At 44.6% G+C, this 7,608-nt stretch overlaps 1 long non-coding RNA gene across 1 annotated transcript in view; it reads right to left on the bottom strand.

Moving 5' to 3' along the window:
- Window positions 1–1,736: 1,736 nt before the first annotated feature.
- The window catches only part of LOC142493740 (uncharacterized), a 25,160-nt gene continuing 19,288 nt past the window's right edge, over window positions 1,737–7,608 (bottom strand). Inside the window, exon 3 of the long non-coding RNA XR_012801195.1 lies at window positions 1,737–1,998. This is a non-coding gene — a long non-coding RNA (uncharacterized LOC142493740). The remainder of the gene's footprint in view (window positions 1,999–7,608) is intronic.

Below are 7,608 nucleotides of genomic sequence, written 5' to 3'. Positions count from 1 at the left end.
GGACAGGTTGGCTTAATCAGCGGCTCAGTCTTCAACTGGAGTTGGCCACCCCTGAGTCAGACTTACTGTCCCCGGTGGCGCGACATTAAACGTGAAACACCATTGTTCCAGGGACCGTAAAAGCCGCAGCTGCCTGCGGGAGGTACATTCTTCCGAATGGTACCTCCCACAGAGAGATTTCTAGCTGCTCGGGATGCCACGGTCAGGATTCCGCTGGCTATATTTGTACAGATGCATCCGCCAGTGCGCCAAAGTTGCACGAATGCCACGTTAACTTACGCAGCCACATCTTCTTGATTTAATAAAAAGCTACCATTTGTTTCAATGGAGCCATGTCATATGGGACGTTTCAAATCTGGAATTATCGATGCAGCTTTGACTATGTCTGTACAGACACAAAGAACATGTTCCCTAGTTTTGGTGCTTGATACATTATAGCCCATCGCTGAGAGCTGCCTTATGGAATAGCATCACTATTTGTAGTTTTTAAAGACACAATTGTTTTGCGACACTCTCTTTGAGGACAATGTCTTTAGTCATATAGTGGTTAAATTAACGGTAGTTCTTGCCAACGTCAAATCAACCATCTATAATAACGAGTATTTGTAACAAATTAACCTGAGGTATTCCAGCAGGAACTTAGAGCCCTTTTGAAAATGGGGGAAGTACTGTATGTCCTGCACAAAAAAGAGTTGGACTTCTTGTATCCACTTCATCGTGTCGTGCCCATCTATTACCATCTATTACCATCTCCCAAAGATCCATAAATCGCTGACACATCCGCCCGGCAGGCCTATTGTGTTGAGCATTGAATCTTTGGGAGATGGTCTTTCATGCTACATTGACAAATTTCTACAGCTCCAAGTGTGGGCTTTACCATCTTATTTAAAAGATACCAACGATTTATTGACAGATATTGGATCCATCAAATGGGACACTAATTATCGATGGGTGGCGATGGATGTCACATCACTATATTTTATCATTAAACATAAACAAGGTATCACTGCTACTAAACACTTTCTGGATCACTCTAATTTGGCACCCGCACTGTGCACATTTTTGGTGGAATCTATCACATTTCTTCTTACACATAATTATTTTAAGTTCGATTCACAGTATTATGTACAAATTATGGGCACTTCTTTTGCACCATCGTATGCAAATTTATTTATGGTGTTGTGGGAGTTTATTTTTAGTTTTATCGATCACAATCCCTTTAGGAATCACATTAAATATTATAAACGCTACATCGATGATTTATTATTCATTTGAGATGGGGATGAACGCACTTTACAAGACTTTATTACTTCACTTAACATGAATGATTATAACATTATCTTTACTTATGAACACAATGCATATTATATTTATTATTTTGATCTTATGCTTTATATAGACATTAATGGTGTCATCCAAACTGATCTATTCAGGAAGCCCAACTCAAGAAATTAATTTTTGATGGCCACAAGTGATCATGAAAGATCCCTGAAACGGGATACCTAAAGGCCAACTATTAAGATTAAAAATAATTTGCTCCACAGAAGAGAATTTTGAAAGACAAGCAAAATAACTTATAAATAGATTTCGTGTTATTGGATATGGGGATCCCCTGCTTGAAAATGCTCTGTGTGAGACCGATGGATAGAAAGGATTTACTGTCCAAAAATACCAGCAGAAAGAAACATGACAAAGACTTAAGTGGCATGCCACTGTTTATTACACAACAGAGCAGGCAAACGGGGTCAGTACGATCCATAATTTCTAAACATTGGGACATATTGAAATTGGATAAGGGATTGACATCTTTAATACAGGAGGGACCGAAGTTTGTTTTCAAAAAAGCTAGGTCGTTAGCTACTTTTCTATCCCCAAGTCTTTTTAGTTCTCAGTTGGGTTTTAGTGGGATCAAGGGTATCCCGAAAGGGTTCCATAAATGTGGATATTTTACGATGTGCCAATATGCTCGTTCCATGAAGATTATTGAATGCATCAAACCTAAGGGACACAAAAGGATACAAACGTTTATTAATTGTAATACCAGTCATTTAAAAATATATGTTTTGAGATGTGGATGCAGCAAGTACTATATTGGTTGCACCATTAGGCCCCTCAAGAAGAGGGTTATGGAACATGTCCGTTTAATCAAAAGGGGAGATTTTCTGCATCCAGTCTCTTGACATTTTACTAATTGTCCCTTGGGTGGTATCCAGAACTTTTTCTTCTCGGGTAGTTGAGCATGTTCCCGCACCCCCTCGTGGGGGTGATAGATTGAACATGCCCAACAAACGAGAGATGTTCAGGATATATAGTATGGACACCCTGTGCCCAGCAGGAATTAATGTCAATTGGGAGCTCACACATTTCCTAGTGTGATGGGCCATGTTTTTTGATGCATTCTGCTCCACATTACCTGTTTCCCTCCGTCCCCCCCCCTCCCCTCGTCTCATTGAAAAGTGTTATATATGTACCCCATTTATACCACAACAAGTGCATATGTGTTATATTTAGCACATAGTGAACCCATATAAGGTATAGTTTCACCTATATGGATTATGAAGTTAGATCTCTTCAGAGATATATATATTAGTAGTTACATATAGTACATGTGTTCACATCGCACTGTGTGCTGCTAGGGTATCTGGGAGATATATTCTTTGTTTGTATTTTTTATTATTCATTAGTATCATTCTTTATCGTCCATACTGTAGGTTTCTGGATCCTAGAAAGAATAATAGTCTCTAAGTAATATCCATTAATTTATAACTTGATGTTCACTTGGGTGAACATATTTTGGTTCTTAGTTTAGGGTTTGAAGTAACAACTTAATATGTACAAGTTAATACTTAAAGATTCAGACTTGTTAAATTATTTAGACCTTATATGCGGGAGTGGTATGGAATAAGATTCCTGTACTTTTTGTTCTATATTAGTCTCTTATACACAGTAATTTAGTCTGCATATTTGCTATAGATGTATTGCAATTTTGATCATGTGCATATCTATATCATATGGTTTCGATTAGTATCTCCATTTAATATCTCGTATAGATCAAGGGTTATCTTTACATATATTATTGGATCCAAGGATATAGGGATCCATGATGTTTATCAAAAGAATTCTATATGTTATATGTATGTAGATACATATTGTTATCTTTTTTTTTTTTAAACAGTTTCTGTTGATATATGGTGTTTGTTCATTGTAAGTTCAGACCTTTTTTTTTTGTTTAAAGCTGCAGTTCAGTCTATATCCTGCATGTGTGTTTTTTTTAATAAATCAGTTCTGTAGTAAGAAATAATACTTTTAGCATTTTCTGTTTTTAAAAAAACAACTTTGAAAGACCAATTTTCTTGTATTCTATTTTAACAAGCATTTGCTAAGGCACTGCCCCTTCATGTCCTGTCACAAACCCAGGCACACCCCTTTGTCAGCACTGCCCTCCCTCTCTCTAAACGTGCACTAGCATCTGGTCACATGATCTTCCTCGTAGCACATTCAAGGAAGCTGGAGAAAAGGGATCAGCCATGCATAGCAGCTCGGATAGGCGATTTCAAACTTATTACAGTGTTTATTCCATTCATTGCACGTGTATATAATGTAAAATTGTAATAATTCCATTTATAGCAAACGTGTATATGTGAATATTATTTAGATGTATATGTATGTTACTGAAATGTGGAGTGAGTGTGTAGGTAAATACACACAATACACTTCCACTGCATATATATATATATATATATATATATATTATATATATTATATATTATATATGTATGTGTATGTGAAGTTATGTGAGTAAAAAAGTGACAAAAACCCTCCATAGCAAGGCAAATAGCAAATGGAAATATTACTGTATGCTCATTTGTATGTATATATATATTTATATACACACACACTTCAAATACGGATAGTGATTCACGTAAATGATATATATATTCACTTTCTGGGAGTATAAGAGTGACTGTCCTGTTGTTCCTTTTTTTGTATCCATCATTGAATGGTATACACCCTCTCTTTACGTTTATTTTATACTAGCTGAGAGACCCGGCGTTGCCCGGGATGTAATATTCCCGCTCCTCTCTCTCTCCTCACCCCTCCCCCTCTCTCTGTTTGTCCCCCATTCACATCAATCCAGTTCCCCCCCTCCCTCCTTTACAGCTTAATGCAGTGTGTGTGCGTCAGTCATTGTGTGTAAGTCAGTCAGTCAGTGTGGGTGCGCGCGCGTCAGTGAGTCTGACGCAGAAACACACACACACAGACTGACTGACGCACACACACACAGTCAGTGTGTGCGTGTGTGTGTGCCTCAGTCAGTCAGTGTGCGCGTGCGGCAGTCAGTCAGTCATTCAGTCGGTGTGGGGGTGTGCGCGCGCGCATCAGTAAGTGTGTGTGTGTCAGTCAGTGTGTGTCAGTCAGTGTGTGTGTGTGTGTGTGTGTGTGTGCGCGCGTCAGTCAGTGTGTGTGTGTGTGTGTCAGTGTGTGTCAGTGTGTGTGTGTGTGTCAGTGTGTCAGTGTATGTGTGTGTCTGTGTGTGTGTGTCAACCATTCATTGTGTGTGTGCGCGCGTCAGTCTGTCTGTGTGCGCGTGGGTGTGGGGGTGTGCGCGCGTGCGTCAGTCAGTGTGTGTGTGTGTGTGTCAGTCAGTGTTTGTGTGTGTCAGTCAGTGTGTGTGTGTATGTGTGTGTCAGTGTGTGTGTCAGTGTGTGTGTTTGTTTGTGTCAGTGTGTGTGTGTGTGTGTCAGTGTGTGTGTGTGTGTCAGTGTGTGTGTGTGCAGCAGTCAGTGGGTGTGTGTGCAGCAGTCAGTGTGTGTGTGTGTGTGCGCGCGTCAGTCTGTGTATGTGTGCGTGTGGCTGTGAGGGGTTGTGTGCATGCGGCTGTGAGGGGTTGTGTGCGTGCGTCAGTATGTATGTGTGTGTGTCAGTCAGTGCGTCAATCAGTCAGTGTGTGTGTGTGTGTGTGTGCGTGCGTCAGTCAGTCAGTGTGTGCGTGCGTCAGTGTGTGTGCGTGCGTCAGTCAGGGTGTGTGCGTGCGTCAGTCAGGGTGTGTGCGTGCGTCAGTCAGGGTGTCTGTGCGTGCGGCTGTCAGTGTGTGTTCATGCGTCAGTCAGGGTGTGTGCGTGCGTCAGTCAGGGTGTGTGCGTGCGTCAGTCAGGGTGTGTGTGCGTGCGCCAGTCAGGGTTTGTGTGCGTGCGTCAGTCAGGGTCTGTGCGTGCGTCAGTCAGGGTGTGTGCGTGCGTCAGTCAGGGTGTGTGCGTGCGTCAGTCAGGGTGTGTGCGTGCGTCAGTCAGGGTGTGTGAGTGCGTCAGTCAGGGTGTGTGCGTACGTCAGTCAAAGGGCAGGCGTGGGGGGGGGTGAAGGGCAGGGGTAGGGGTGGGTGAAGGGTAGGGGGGAGAAGGGCAGGGGTAGGGGGGGTGAAGGACAGGGGTAGGGGGGGGTGAAAGTGAGGCACAAATTGTTGGCAGGAGTAAAATGTCCACACACACACACACACACACACACACACACACACACACACACACACAACGGGAGTGAGAGGTGGTGGAGAGTGGGACTGGCGCAGATCCGAGGCTGCTTGGCCCCCCAGCGGCTGGGGAGTTGGCAGCCGGGGGGGTAAGGGAGCAGGCGGGGGGGGGGGTAAGGAAGCGGGCGGGGGGGTGAGGGAGCGGGCGGGGGGGGGGGGGGAAGGGAGCGGCGAGGGGGTAAGGGAGCTTTGGCGGCTGGGGTAGGAGGGCCGCGCTTACCCCCTTTGTGAGTGTTTGTATGATATAGATATATATGCACACGCACGCATATACATGCGCACGCGCACACATACATGCACACACGTATACATGCGCACACGCACACATACATGCGCACACGCACACAAACATGCGCACACGCACACATAAACATGCACACACGTACACATAAACATGCACACACGTATACATGCGCACATAAACATGCGCAAATGCACATATATACACACACAAACATGCACACACGTATACATGCGTACACGCACACATATACATGCGCACACGCACACAAACATGCGCACACGCACACAAACATGCGCACACGTACACATAAACATGCGCACACGCACACATATACACTGTGTGTGCGCATGTTTATGTGCGTATATATTTATGGTATTGCTTGACCTGAGGAAGAGGAAAACTCTTGAAAGCTTGTCCCATGACACAAATTGTTGGTCCAAATAAAAAAAAGGTATCAATAAATACTGAAGAACATATATATATATTTATATATATATATTTTTTTATATATACTGTATGTATATGTATGTATGGATATATAGCGAAGGTCAGCAGCCGGCAGCGGAGGGAGAGAAGGACGGCATCCTGCAGCGAAGCTCGACAGCGGCAGAGGACAGTAGCCGGCGGCGGAGGGAGAGAAGGACGGCATCCTGCAGCGAAGCTCGGCAGCGGCAGAGGACAGCAGCCGGCGGCGGAGAGAGAGGACAGCATCCTGCAGCAAAGCTCGGCAGCGGCAGAGGACTGTAGCCGGCGGCGGAGGGAGAGAAGGACGGCATCCTGCAGCAAAGCTCGGCAGCGGCAGAGGACAGCAGTGGTGGCGGAGGGAGAAGAGGACCATGTGAATGGGACAGGAGCGGGACAGGAGGGCGGTAGGGAGGAGTTACGCTGTAGCAGCGGCAGACACTGGAAGTCAGAATACTTCTGTCAGACCGCTTGTGTGTGTGTGTGTGTACACACACACACACACACACACACACACACACAAGCGATCTGACAGAAGTATTCTGACTTCCAGTGTACACACACACACACACACACACCTCTATCTAGACAAATCAGCCAAAAATCTACTCGCCCCAGTCCCACCTTTTAAAAAAAGAAATGGAATAAAATTCCTAGTAAGAACTAATAACATTTGTTTTTGACATAACCGTTTATTTATTGTATTACATTTATACTTTACTTCAACTTGTCCTTGTTACTGTACATAGTTCCTTACTAATCTAATAAAAAAAGCCAGATATAAATGAGTGAGGGAGAGGGTGGGCGGGTGAGTGGGTGGGTGGGCGGGAGAGGGTGAGTGAGTGAGAGGGTGAGTTTGAGGGTGAGTGGGTGGGTGAGTGGGTGAGTAAGTTGGGAGAGGGTGAGTGGGTGGGTGGGTGAGTGGGTTAGAGGGTGAGTGGGTTAGAGGGTGAGTGGGTGGGTGGGTGTGCGGGAGAGGGGGAGTGGGTGGGTGGGGGGGCGAGGGGGAGTGGGTGGGTGGGCGGGGGAGTGGATGGGTGGGCGGGAGAGGGGGAGTGGGTGGGTGGGTGACTGGGTACTTGTGGTGACACACTAATATACACACACACACACACACACACATATATATATACACACACATATATACACACACACACACACACACACACACACACACACACACACATATATACACACACATATATACACACACACACACACATATATATATACACACACATACACACACACACATATATATACACACACACACACACACACACACACATATATATACACACACACACACACACACACACACACACACACACACACACACACACACACACACACACAACGGGAGTGAGAGGTGGTGGAG

The sequence above is a fragment of the Ascaphus truei genome, chromosome 4 (assembly GCF_040206685.1).
Source record: "Ascaphus truei isolate aAscTru1 chromosome 4, aAscTru1.hap1, whole genome shotgun sequence".
NCBI classification, from domain to species: Eukaryota; Metazoa; Chordata; class Amphibia; order Anura; family Ascaphidae; genus Ascaphus; species Ascaphus truei.
This window is presented reverse-complemented; position numbering and strand designations above follow the sequence as displayed.